Consider the following 15737-nt stretch of genomic DNA (forward strand, 5'->3'; position numbering starts at 1 on the left):
GAGAATCGGTCAAGCCGTTTCGGAGGAGTATGGGAACGAAAACTGTGACACGAGAATTTTATATATAAGATTTATGTTCATGTATATTATAAATGATATAGAGTTATATTTTTAGATATATAGGTTACGTTATAGCTGTTCTTCTAACCGCGTACCGCATATATTGTTTTATCTTAATATATACAATATTTCTTAAATAAAATCAAAAAGGCAGGCTAATATTTCAATTAGAATTACTGTAGTTAATAGAATCTTGCAATGCAAGATCATATTGCATATCACCCTCGTATCACAACATAAAGATAAATTACTAGTAAAATATCAGAAAAAGGAATCATGCTGTTATAGGTTTGGATGTATATGACTTAACAATAGCTGGATAAATTTAAATGAAGTTTAGTGCAGAGATAGAACGTATCCTCGATTTATATATATAACATTTGATATTCAAATTCCCAAAGGCCGTCAAAATACAGATACGATACAGTAACGAACAAAATATGAAAATTAAAAGAAATACAATTGTTAAGCATACTAATAGGATAAAGCTAAAGAGTTTGTTTGTTTGTTTGAACGCGCTAACTTAAATGATTTTCCTAAATTTCAGGAATTACTGGTTCAAATTGAAAAAATATTTTTGTGTTTAATAGTCTTTAAGTTGTATAATATTACGCTACGACCAATATGAGCGGAGCTGCAGTGAAAAATATTGCAAAAGTTGTGAAAAAGAAACGCAGACGAAGTTGCGCGGATCAGCTAGTCAAATATAATAGTCGTTTTAAACTGTAATCTATTTCCACGTCCCTTTTCTGAAACTGTTCCTACTCTGTTGTCTCGCACCGATCCAAGGTTATCTAACATTAACCTATTATCCCATAAACAGGATCATTTATAAAGCGTATTGTATTATTAATGGCAATATTATGTTTTGTATATTGAAGTAAATATAAGAGAATGATGTAGAAAAGATGGAAGAGATCGTTTGGGTTATTTCTACACTACTCGTAGATCCTATACGTGTATGAGACTAGTTAAAAGTTAAAGAGATGACCACGGTGGTCTAGCGGTCTAACACAGCGGCCCGCTTTACGACCGATGGTTGCGGGTTCGATTCCTCGCACGGCACAAACATTTGTATTCATGAGTATGATTGTTGGTATCGGTCTGGGTGTGTTCTATCTATGTATTTATAAAAAAAACCTATATATTTGTATCAGTTATCTAGTACCCATTACACAAGCTTTAGCTAGCTTAACTTGGGTCTAGACGGCGCTGTGTGAATAGTCCTGAGGTTATTATTATTATTATTATTATAAAGAGATTTTAGTGGCAGGGCTATGTTGTCTGTTGAATGTTAATTATTATTTTACTATTTACTTTACCCGGCTTCGCACGAGTGTACATGTATTATATATATAAACCTTCCTCTTGAATCACTCTATCTATTAAATAAAACACTTAAAAATTCATTGCGTAGTTTTAAAGATATAAGCATATATAGGGACGGACAAACAGCGACAGCGACTTTGTTTTATACTATGTAATGATTCTCACATGATATTTTTGGTTTTTGTCCTGGTGGGTCCCTCCCAAGGAATAAAAGAAATTATGTTGATGATGAATTTTTATACGGAAGACAAAATTTGCGGACAACTCTACATGTTTTACAACGAGCATGCGGCTCACCCGATGGCAAGCGACTACCGCCGCCCATGAGCACCCCCAACACCAGGGGAATTGCAAGTACGTTGTCGTACAAGTACGTTATTTAGTATTACAGCTTTTAGCAGAAGTATATAAGTAAGTCGGTGAAGTGTATTATGATTATACAGTTTGTCCTGGTCCTGGAAGATGTTGTTTTTGAAGTCGTCTCCTCGGGTTCCCCTATATTAGAAGCCAAGTCTTCTTTGAACGCTATATTTTAAAATTCCAGGGCCGTGGCCGTGTATATAAGGTGTGTTGATACTTGATACTTTAGTTCCTCGAAAATGCTACGTATATGACAAGTATCAAGATGCATGACACCGTGAAGTCAGTGTCGTTGCTCATATATATACATACTAGCTTTTGCCCGCGGCTTCGCTCGCGTTAATTTATCCTCTTAGGGGTGTAATTTATCAAAATCCTTTCTTAGAGGATGCCTACGTTATAGTAGCTTTATGCATGCAAAAGTCTCAGCACAATCGGTTTAAAATTGACAAAGTTTCATACAAACTGTCATCCTCTATTTTATCCCCTTGGGGGTAGAATTATCAAAGTCCTTTCTTAGCGGATGCCTACGTCATAACATCTATCTGCATGCCAAATTTCAGCCCGATCCGTCCAGTGGTTTGGGCTGTGCGTTGATAGATCACTATGTCAGTAACCTTTGAGTTATATATATTTAGATGTAGGTAACAATTATGAGATTACCCGTTGTTTACTTACGCATTTACTTAATCAATTCAGTTAAAAAATAAAAAGTAGATTATCACTGGTCAGACCATTTCTATTAAAAAAATAAGGCTATAAAACTGGAAGTCAAAGTTCGTATGTCGGTTCCAGAATCACCGCAGCTACACGAATATATGTGTATATTTATGTTACTCCACAGAGAATAATCAACGCTAGGTATGTTCAAGGTACCGCAACCGCGAAATATTGAGTCCTATTTACGGCAGGGATGCCAACCATTTTCCATATATATCTTTACTAAACTAACTGTGACTATGTTTTAACAGTTTATTTTGTTTGTTATACTATAGTTACAACAGTTAGTTACATTAGCTACGACGACTAGCTGTGTTATTCTAATGAATAAGCTATATTACTGTAAAGTTACATCAAAATCCGTTCAGTTGGTTTTGCGTGAAAGAGTAACAAACATCCATACTCACAAACCTTCGCGTTTATAATATTACTAGCTTTTACCCGCGGCTTCGCTTGCATTGAATCCAGTAAACATCCCTACTTTGGTATTTATAATATTGGTAACGATTTATAACTTCATTACTGACTGCTAAATGGCATTGAAGTAACAAAAATTGTTTTTTTTTATAAAATATTAATTTTTTTTAATAAATGGTATCCTATGTTCATTCTAATATCTCCAAGAATATGCATACAAAATTTCAAGATGATCGGTTCAGTAGTTTTTGTGTGAAACCGTAACAAACATACCTACTTTCACATTTGTAATATTAAGAAGGATTATGATGTTCTAGCGGTTTAGCATACTGCTTGATTTCAAATGGTCGTGATTTCGATTCCTTTGACGAAGAAAACATTTTGTATTCAAGATTTATTTATTGTTTGTATTGATTTGGATGTTTCTATGTTATATGTATGTATTAAAAAAACCTTACTAATATTATAAATACGAAAGTAACTCTGTCTGCCTGTCTGTCTGTCTGTCTGTCTTGCTTTCACGCCAAAACTACTGAACCGATTTAAATAAAATTTGGTATACATATAGTCTAGAACCTGAAAAAGGACATAGGACTTTTTAATCCGAAAAAAGGATTATAAGGTGTTGAAAGTTTTGTCTACATTTGGGACTAGATGGCGTTGTGTGATTTATCTACAATTATTTCCCTCCATTTGCATCCTAACATAAGGCACATTGATTTTAGAAGAAAAAGTGTAATCCATCACATTTAAAATAAGTAATCATGTTGTTAAGTAACAGTTTATATGTAACGTGCAACTGATCGGAACGAGAACAAATTATGTTTGATGCTGTATATGTGTAATCCGTTAAATATCTCCATCTTAACACAAGTCATTACGAAATTGTGGCCTAAGAAAATCGGTCTAAATATTATGATATAGTCTATAGATTGTCAAATTGAGCTAATATGCGAGATTTTATCAGATTTTATTTCTTTGTACGAGGTGGGTGTTGCCAACCCTGATTTATGGGGAACACCTGTAGTGAGAATCAAGGATGCGTTCAGATATGTTGGACGAGTTATATAATGTTTACATAAACAGTATGTTAGCAAGTTTGTTGACTTACTTTTTTTTGTAAATGGACATAAAACAGTTAATTTTCTATCCGAAACTAATATCTACAAGTACTTAAACAAATTAAGTTATCTATTGTAATAAATTTCCTAAGCAAAAACTGAAATATATTTTTAACTTATATGTATACTAGCTACTCGCCCCGGCTTCACACGGGTGTACATGTATTATATATAAACCTTCCTCTAGAATCACTTTATCTATTAAAAGAAACCGCTTCAAAATCCGTTGCGTAGTGTTGCGGGTGAATATTACGATGTTGCTGGTCGAGACGATGTATTGTACAGATGATGATAAACTGACAATGTGTACATAGAAATAATGATCTTATATACTAAATAACAGTATATATGTAAGGTGGGGTGACATAGTTTAGATACAGCAGTGCCTAGTAGACAATATTGAATTTGTCTTACTAGACATTATTAAATGCAATTATTATTTTGATGTATCTAGGTGACTGTGTCCCATAGATATTCCCCCTTTGAGAGAAAAAAATATATATATTACACACAAAAAAATTATAAAAGTTAACTGTAAAATTTAAGATATTATGCACTTTAGTAACAATAAAAATTGATTATACCCAAATAACGACGTAAATCTTCGACTGTCGTGGGTTTAGGGTACTCGTCGATTGCTTGCCATTTTTCTTGCGTTGGTTTCATCCCTTGGCTCGTTATATGATAACCAAGAAAATCTAACTCATTTGTGAAGAACTCGCATTTGCTCATATTAATTGTTTGCGGCGAATAATTTGATTTCGCTAGTGCTCTTTTTGGTCTGTGCTTGTTTTTTTATTCATCGAGATTTTTGCTTTCGGTGTCCACCAAAATTCTATAGCCACTGTTAGAGTCGGTTATAGCTAGGCGGTTAGACGGATGAACAGCACAGCGTTCCGTCTTATTCTGCGTCGAATCTAGTTTTCCGACGGTTGTCCATAGGAGCGCGTTGTGTCACGTTTCTATGCCTTTTCTTTATATTTGCGATGATATAATATAAATAATAGTCATTTTTCTGACTATGCAATGACCGTAGGTGCGAATTTGACCTAGATCGGTAGTTGCTGCGTCTGTTTGTGTGTGGCGAGCGCTTTTCGCGTATATCAGCAATTTCTGATCGCAGTGTCGCAATTAGTGACGACAGGTGTGCAATGACGTCGGCGGTGACTGTTGGCTGTACTTTTGTAGACAGCATTTTTGCTTTATTTTTCCAGTTTCAATTTTTCGTCCAGAGATTATATCCAGCAGGCAGTTGTGTTTACTGGGGGTCAGTATCACGGCAGGATCCTTGTTGCGCAGTATTGCCAACGACTTTTATGCCTCTTGAATTTCCGAGCCGGTGAGACCCGCTTCTGGGAAGCCGGTGGAAATGTGCAATCGTTGGTGGTGCGCAGGATGCCGTCAGACAGAGATCTCTTGTTTGATCTCGTCGTTTTCCCAGGTATCGTCTTGATCACGTCGGCCAGATCACGTCGGGGTCACCACTGTTGCGGGTGAATAATACGATGTTGCTGGTCGAGACGATGTATTTTACAGATGATGATAAACTGACAATGTGTACATAGAAATAATGATCTTATATACTAAATATATACAGTAGGAAAATGTAAGGTGGGGTGACATAGTTTAGATACAGCAGTGCCTAGTAGACAATATTGAATTTGTATATATAGACATTATTAAATGCAATTATTATTTTATGTATCTAGGTGACTGTGTCCCATACGTAGTTTTAAAGATTTAAGCATACATAGGGACGGACAGACAGCGACAGCGACTTTGTATTATACTATGTAATGATATAAGGTCTATATATTATTACATAGTATAAAACAAAGTTACTGTCGCTGTCTGTCCGTTTTTAAGGATTTTAAAGGTCAAGTAGGATCCATTTCTACTACATTGAATTCATTTATTTAATATTATGTTAGATAATAGCTTTACCTATCCCAGTTAGAACAGTAGTCGTGATATTAATAAGGTTATTAAATAAGATGTGATACTGTTAGAATATTGTAGAAACAGCTGCTTCTTATTAATATTGTAAAACGGGTTTTAACACGAATAAGTTTATGGCAAATAAAGGTATTTACTACTAGCTATACACGCGAATTCGTCCGCGTGGAATTTAACTTTATATCCTAAGTTACTCCTTATCACATCAGCTATCTGCCAATAAAAGTCCCGTCAGCATCGGTCCAGCCATTTCAGAGATTAGATGGAACAAATAGACAGACAGACAAAAATGGTAAAAAAAATATTTTGGTTTATGTACCGTATTTATATTCATATGCATTTAATAAAAAACAGTTATTTCAATATTGCAAACAGACACTCCAATTTTATTTATATGTATAGATTAGTTTTATAAGGTTGAACTAAAATACGTGTGAACTGGTGAAAATGTAGGCAATAGGTAGGTAAGTGAGAGCTTTTATTTACCATAAAATTATTCCTATTAAAATCCTTAACTATTTTAATAGTGTAATACTAAACGTGAAAGTTTAAAAATAAATTCCGCCTCTATCGCAGTTTAATTGTTTCGAGTTAAGTGTCTGAATTGCGTTCTTGTAAATTATTATTCTAACCCTTCAAAAACCCTATTCTTTGATATGTCAGTGCACGGTATATCTGTAAATGTACTAAGCACATAATAATGAAGACAAGTGTCTCACTAATGATGGACCACACAACGCGCGACACTTGAATTTTTAGGGCCGGCCACACCAACGGTTAACATTAGGTAATCTTTATATTAACTAATACTTTTAATCTAGGATTAATTAAAATGATAAAGATACGATTTCTATCTTGAGCATGTTGGTATTGAACCAGCACGAGTGTTAAACAGTTTGGATAAAAAAAAAAAATATTAAATAATAGATAATTAACACAGCGCCATCTAGTACCATGGTAAGCAGAGTTCATGTTATGGGTACTGAACAACTGATATAAATACTTATATATTTTTTGAATACATACATAATATACATATAAAACATCCAGACCATCAGATAAAGAAACATACTCCTGATTATAAACGTTTGTGCCGTGCGAGGAATCGAACCCGCGAGCATCGGAAGTAAAGCGGTGTGCTAAACCACTAGACCACCGAGGCCGTCAACTATTAAATATTGTTATTTAGTATTTAATTTTAAATAATATAATATGTCGGCAAAAATTAATAACATATATTTCTGAAAAGAAGGAACTGGGCTCACTTTATTTAATTACTTTAGAACCTTTGTTTGATACGAAGTATTTTTAATTATTCTACATGCATATAAATATATTCTATGGATAATAATAAGTCCGTCCTTAGTCTATTAAAAATAGATGGACAACTAAATTCTTTTATGAGTACGAAAAGAATTCATGATATTGAGTCATAAGTTAAGTATACACTGCTTATAAGTTGTTATTTCGTGTTTTCCAAGGAATAGTTCCAAAATCCAAATAATCCATTTTTTATGTAACTAGAGTGATAAACAAGTAGATGGTCTACGTGATAGTAAGTGGTAGTCGTCCCTTATATAGAGAGCTTTACGTCATCATGTCATCACGTGGCTCTCATGGTAATACCCATGGTGTTGGCAATACTAAGAGATAAGATGACAGGCATCGTTACATTGTAATTTTACTCCTTTATAACCGAAATAGATCTTACAAAGTAAGCAGCTGGTCGACTGAAATAGACAAGGTTATATTATATTAATTTTGATCTTAATGCTTGAACAATTTAAATATCAATTAAAGCAAATTAAAATATATTTATGTATTTAGGTCTCATACTTCATCTCTACTCTCTTTTGATATCTAAAATCTACCATCAGTTCGTTATGTTTATAATGTCCACCCATTTTCACTGGATAATCTGTTTTCCATTTTATTGTTTTTATGTTCATTTTTATATATACTCGTATATTTATAAAAATAAAATCTTAACTACGTATTTTGCACACGTGGAATTTAATTTTGAATATGAAATTGTGTCTCATAAACTACAATTCATTTTAGTCAACGAGGGATTAATGTTAATTATCTTGTAAGCGTAGGTGTTTCGTTTACTTTATGTAAATATGCGTGCCAAGATTGCCGCCCCGTATCAATTAACTGTAACACCTTCTAACTAAATTATTTATAGCCATTGATTTGGGACTAATTTGTTTTACGGAACACGCAAGAATATATCTACCTACGTACTATATATTTGTTACGACGCGCTGCGTCACATTACTCGTGATGGAGTTTTGTGTAATACTTGTTTTCGCATCTGCGACGTATTGATTTTGGATGAATGTTGTCTGGCCATTTTTTAGGTGGTGGATTTATCACAAGTATCGTAGGGTTTGGACTCCAGTTCTATTTTTGCCCAATGTTAGTGGTTCATCTTTGCTATGTTCTTTTTTCTAACTCAAATCAGATCAAAATATCTTTCTTCTATGTAAGAGTATTACAGATTTATAGTTAGTCAAATTTACCATTAGTTCAGAATGTAGTTTCGAGCCACGAAGAACTGGAGTGACCAATAAAACTGATGGCCAACAAAATGGAAAGTAGTAACCCTCATTTACATAAACAGTACCACGGTGATTTTGGCCACAATTGGCATTGTGGCAGATTAAAATAGTGTAAAATCATCCTATAATTTCAATGCTGTATCTAACATTTCAGTGCGGAATACAGTAATTTCTTATGTGGAGTATCACTATGGCGCACTTCTTACCCAGTAACTGTGGTTCATTCTTCCAATTAAATTCCCGAGAATGATTGTTATTAATTTCTGGTGGTTCTAGTAAGAAACAGAAATCAGTAGATTTAAGGTCTGACTCCATTTTTAAACATCTACCATAAACACCGATGAAAGATGAAGATCAATTCATTACTGTACAATAAAAAGAACTAGAATTATCAAGATATATTATTTTAATTTTAAACAAGGATTAACGAATTGTGTGTACGGTCCAAAAGCAACAATTTATCTCAGGCCAACGTTTGAGAGTGACACGCGCCTCGCAGTACCATATCTAACCATTTATAACGCAACCAACAATTTCATACTGGTTTTTAAGAACAATATGGTACCACCGCTGCTAATTGGAGTGGTTTGTAGCCTAAGTTCATGGTACCCTTTGTTTTTAAACGCAGTGTTTTTAATTTTTGTATGGCACTTGACTGATGTTAGAAATTGTCACTATATTCGTATTCGTAGTTCATTATTTAATTCGAATAGCAACAAGTAGACGATAACTTTATGGAACATGGTAAGGTAAAATTTTATCGAATTAAATGTTATTTTACGTAAGTTAATTTTACTTAAAGGATTTGTATTATTTTGTTTAATTCCACTACCATTAGTTGAGTGAGATTACAAATATATAGTGCGGAAACCTGACCACCGCTACTGGAAACGTTAAGGCTTTACTCATTAGTGATCAAATTTAGACTATTATTGGGTACCTAAATCCATATTGCGATACGTGTTTCGCCTCTAAACGAATGATATCTCATCGGAAGCACTTTGGATATAATATGAAAGCCTAGCGTTGATTCTTCAGTCGTAATCTGGCCGCCGACCAGTCCACACTCCACACTAGGTTTCCAAACTGCACATCGGATATCATAATGGCTTCCGTCGAACAGCTTATGCATTGTCATTTCATGTCTTAGATAAGGGCCGATTTGAGGGGTGAGGGGGTGCATTAGCCCCTGACAGGCTGGTCCCCATGGCGGATTTCCTTCACTTAAAAAAAGGTGTCCCGTAGTTGACTTTATATAGTTATAGCTATTATTGGCTCCTGTTAATAAGAATAAATAATCTTTTATTTCCAAGATATATAATATTTAAGATTACACAATCATAGTTTATTTTATTTCTTCTTGTATGATATTGGTAAAGTTATTGAAATAGAAATAATGTTAGTGCGACGGAAGGACTGTATTAAAATGTGTATATTCAGCTTACTAGCAAAAACCAAAACCGACTCCTTTATGTAACCTGGAATGAGAAATAAGCCTGAAAAGTAACCTACGCTTATACACATATAATACTTTACTGTTAACTTATAAATGCATCATGAATCATCAAATCATCAAACCGACACCAATTACAAAACAAACTGCTTGATTGCTATTGATTGTTGATTGATAGATTTCATCTATACTATAATAATATTATGAAGCTGAAGAGTTTGTTTGTTTGTTTGAACGTGCTAATTTCAGAAACTACTGGTTCGAGTTTATTTTAGTTATTTTAGAAAATTTATTTTTGTGTTGGATAGTCCATTTGTCGAGGAAGACTTTAAGCTATATAACATTAAGCTACGATCAATAGAAGCGAAGCATCAGTGAAAAATGTTGCAAAAACGGGGAAAATTAAAAGTTAATCGCGATAGTGTTTTTGACAACCACACGAACGAAGTCGAGGGCACTGTTGGTAAGTGATACACAGGTGTCGCGGTGGACTGTCACATTTTTACCCGCGACTCTGGCACATGGCGTGGGACGACGCATATCTTGGAGTTTTTAGTGAGTAGGAGTCTCATAGGGTACTCTGATGAACCGCCCGCCCCTGGGAAGGCAAGCGGGTACGCTTTTACCCAAGTAAAAAAAAGCTGAAAAATGTGAATACAAACTTAACATGAGCGACATGTAAAATTGATACTTGATATAATATTTAGTAGAAAATTATGAGCAATTTAAAAGTTTTCATTGTGATCGAGTTTTATTATCTCTGTTAGGACAATTAAAAATAATAGAAGATACAACAAAGAGAAAATATCCACTATTAATACAGTTTACCATGAATATTGTAGCTGGGACTTGGTCATTACGTTAGATATTAATAAGGTTCATTTTTGCAGGAAATGTTTGTATAAACCTCTCACACACAGCCCATAACAAAAACAGCAGCTACAATACAACGCTCATTTTTCATTCATACCCGAATATAGTCTTTACTCCATTGTAATAAAAACTACGTAACTCCATAAATTACCAAGAGTTTTGCGATGTGCAACATTACACGTTAACTTTAAGCAAAGGAATCTCGACTTTAAATTTATGAGAGTAAGATATATAAGAGGTGAAATGTTAAAATTTGTGAATAGTGAATAAAGATGAATGGTTGTGTCTCCCTGTCTCTCGCTAGGTGGTCCTTGACAGACAGATGCTCCCTTTTACGTCGTACATCACAGTTCATGTGTGCGATTTTTAAATTTAGAACACACCAGCCGGCGAATTTCTGTAAATCTGACATTTCATTTGTCTTAATGTTGGTACTATTTATTGCTAAATGCCTACGAAATACCCTTGCAAATAAGACGTGACACTGGCAGGTAAGGATGTACAATGTATTAAGAAAATAAATTTTAATCAGATGTAATCTAATAAATTAATAATATAAAAGTGTTCTTTTCTTTATGTAATATTGGCATGCTTGTTATCCAGCCGACTCAATACTTGATATGCCCACGATTGTCTAGCTATATCTGTATCTGACATGGCAGAGAGCTGGCGTCACTCCGATTATTTTTTTATCATCGGTGTTTCCTTCACATGAGTCAGTAAGAACAGAATAACAGAACACTAATATAAATGAGGGTGAGCGAAGGGTGGCATTCTTTGGATATACCGTGCGGGTGCTGAGCCCATAGTGTGGCAGATAGGGAAGTTCGATCAGTTCCTAGGAATTGTGTCAACATTTCCTCTTGTTTCTCTTCTTACCCAAATAATTCTGGTAGAATCATGCTAGTGCTGCTTTAGATACACGTTCTAGTATAGAACTTACTGCAGTTTAGACAGGCCAAGATCTTTTAGAAGATTGAAGAGATATTTCGCTGATATACCTCTCGTTCGCTCTTCAACCGCATTTAAATTAACGACTGAGACATTTTTCATTAATTTGTAATATTTATCAATAGCTATATTTGTTTCTCATGGAACAGTGAGTTCTTCCAGCATTACACGTTTAGTTTTGTTTTCGAATATATGAATATACACGCAATTTTATTTTGTTGGCGTCGATCAGATTTGAATCTTTCGGGTGTAAATCGGCGTAATAGAATTTTAAAAGTATTTTCAAAATTATAAATTATAATATATATTATATATTATAACATATCGTCATTTATTTTATAGTTTGGATTATTTTCAAGTAGGATAGGATTACATAGGTCAAAATAGCCTTAACTATCCGAATGCAAAGAGGTAGAGGACGTCCTCCAGCCACTTGGTGCACTAGCATGAGTAAGCTTGCCCCTGCGGAAAAATTGCCCGACTCGATAACCCAGGACAGATTGTCCTGGCGCCATAAAATTAGGAGAGCCGGCTCCGCTTAACTGGACAGTGCTAAGAGGAAGAAGAAGAAGATAATTTCTAAGTATATGAAACTTTATTCAAACGTGTCACGGTTCAAAACTAATAATTATGGAAACGGACATTTATCTCATAAAATATTAATCGGAAGCATATCAGTAACGGATGGAATTTGTTGAAACTTATCATGACCCGTGCAAAGGTTACCGCTTCGTCCCGCAAACTTTGGCCCGGAGCTACCCGGATCGTAAAATTTTACAACTTAAAACCGGAGATCTCAAATTTACAGCGCGCCAAAATCTGTCGTCATGTTAAGGTGGGGCTATATGAAATTATTTATTTTAGTTCCCAATTTAATTGTGGTAGTTTGTATTCAGGTACTTCAACTTAAAAATGTAAAGTTACACCAACTACTTTAATAACCAACACACAAGTTTATTGCTTATTCATGTAATGACAGCTTCTCGAAGAATCGGTAGAATAAATAAATAAATAACTCTGGACAATTAACACAGTGCCATCTACTCCCAAGCTAAGTAGAGCTTGTGTTATGGGTACTAGACATCTGATATTATTACTTAATTTTTTTTTATAAACGTACATAATACAACAACATAAACACACAGACCGATACAAATAATCATACTCCTGAATACAAATGTTAGTGTAAGGAATCGAACTCGATATGATCGGCGATAAAGCGATGTGGTAAACTGATGAATCACAGAGGTCATCGTTGGCCTGTTTGTCAGTATAGTTACAAAACAAAAAATACCAAGTCTAGATTTTGCGTACATGTAGATAAAAAGTCACAGAAATCATATACTCTCCTTACCATATTAGTGTGGGTTATATTCAGTAATTTAGTACTACAACGAAACTTTTTACCTTAACCTTTAAAGAAGACAAAGAGCACAAAAGTAAGTATTGAATAACACAAGTTTTATTTCAACACCGCGTGGGTTAAAATAAATGTTACCTGAGATTGATTAAGTAGAAAGACGGTCTGAGTGGATACCAATTTTAGGACTTACCAAGATATTCTTTAAATTACGAGTTGTCTGGATTAAATTATTCTTACTAATGCACACAGATCGTGGGAGAGCTGACAAAGACCTGTTTATTTAATACGAGACAAAAATTTATATAACTATACGAATTGTTATTTTTATACCTTTTATTATATATATAATATTATATATTACACTAGCTGTACCAGCGAATAAACATTAATCGTCCGTAATTAACTTTATTTTTCTAAAATAAAAGTAGCCTAAGTTACTCCTTTTTACATCAGCTACCTGCCAATAAAAGTCCCGTCAAAATTGGTCCAGCCATTTCGGAGATTAGCCGGAACAAACAGACAGACAGACAAAAATTGTAAAAAAAGTTATTTTGGTATGTGTACCGTATGTATTCATATGCATGTAGTAAAAAGTTACTTCAATATTACAAACAGACACTCCAATTTTATTTATATATATATAGATTAACGAACATGTATTGTATGTATGTATTGTGTTACAATAGTATATCTAATACTATATTATACATATATCGGCTTAGGCCTGTAATAATACATAGTTGTGTAAAAAAAATATATTTTTTTTTTGAGAGGTCAACCGAGTGAGTTATATTTCAGTCGTCATTTTATTTTTATATCTAGTTAGACTGTAAAAAATGAGTGGGCACATAGGATGTGCAGTGGCGTTTCCTCTTCAGTTGTGCAAAAACTGCAGATTTTTGTCGTGCATAGGCCTAGTGCCTAGCCATACGCTTGTTTAATTTGCAGTGTCCTGTGAGGGCCCCAGTCATCATTCAACGATAACCAGTATTATACTTTCAACAGTACCTTAATCTAACCTATTTTAGTCACTATGTAGATTACTTTGCAAGATGTGCTTCGGTTACAGCTGAGATATGTCAGTTAAACTGCATCATAAGAGGATAACATCTTAGTCATCAAGAATAATAATAATAAACTTTTGTGTAACATGTTTATATAGTATGAAGATATCGGCAGAATACCAGTGTCGTAGCACCTTGTCACGTCATATTCTCAACGAAGACCATTTCAATATCACACTTTTTACCACAATTAATGCTTCAGTTATTTTTGATTATCTTTTCCTTTGTTTTTTATTACTGCTTACTATATTTTGTATCAAATAATTTTTTTCTTTCTTCATTTAAAACATCTAGACATTTGTATTTAAGAGTACAATTGTTTGTATTGACAAACAATCATACTCTTAAATACAAAAGTTTGTATCGTGGGAGGAATCTGCGACCATTGAAATTAGGTCGGTGCGCTAAACCGATAGACCATCCATATACATGAATAATCAAAATCGAAATATCTTTATACATGTTGGTCTATTTGAGCATTACCGAATACGACTATTGACAGCCGCCAGGCCGGATCACTTTCACTTTGTCTTACCTTTACAATGTTACACCAAGCGTACCTGTTAATTCAATAGTTCAATTTCGTTTGTAATATAACTTCAAGTATTGAATAGTTTACAGTCCGCTATCATATATTACTTATTTTTATTCATAAACTAAACAAGGTCTATTACAGGTCATTATATGTACATTCACATTAGTATGAACCGAGCTGGACTTTATCATACAAATTATTATCTAACTACTTAGAATTGATAATTGTTTCATCAGCATGTATTTAATAAGGACTTAAATTTATTTTGTTACCGCACTATGTCGTTTTTATTTGTTTGTTGTTTAATATTTTTTGAATTTTTTAACTATAAACTAAACGTGTACAAAAAGCTGCTGTATTTAATAAGCAATTTTATTTTTGCAAGAATATTGTCAAGGCTGTACTAAATATTAGTTCAATAAACATTATTATGTATTTATTATATGTAAAAAAGAAAGTAAAGAAAGAATACCTATTACAGACACTTACGATACTTGTATACAAAAAGAAACCATAAAAGTTTAACAACAAGATTACCGTCCGTAATACCGCATGCTAGTTACGTTTAAAACGAGGAATTTATCTGAAATTGGGCTAATCCGCGGCGGCATCTGTTCCCGACCTAACTGAACTTATGATAATGTTCCTGAATAATACACGAATGGCGAAGTGGCGTTATTTAGTACGAAAACAGTGTCTTTGCTTATTTGTTGATGTGTTACAGAAATGGGTTCCATATGGTGCGCAAGTGGAGTCATAAAATTTGTTAATAATTAATTAATAAATACCGTAATATATTGCTATTAGCAGTTGCTAGTAGAGACACATGCATATATAGGTAAAGAGCGTTGTGACTCAATAGTTAAGTTTCTCTACTTGCGCTCAAAAGGTAGTGAGTTCAAATTGTCGATACCAAAAAGCTTAAGTCAATTTATAATTCTTACTAATAAGTGCGAAAGTAACTCTTGTCT

Source organism: Achroia grisella, unplaced genomic scaffold (genome assembly GCF_030625045.1).
Source record: "Achroia grisella isolate CSIRO2021 unplaced genomic scaffold, CSIRO_AGI_Agris_v1 utg483, whole genome shotgun sequence".
NCBI classification, from domain to species: domain Eukaryota; kingdom Metazoa; phylum Arthropoda; class Insecta; order Lepidoptera; family Pyralidae; genus Achroia; species Achroia grisella.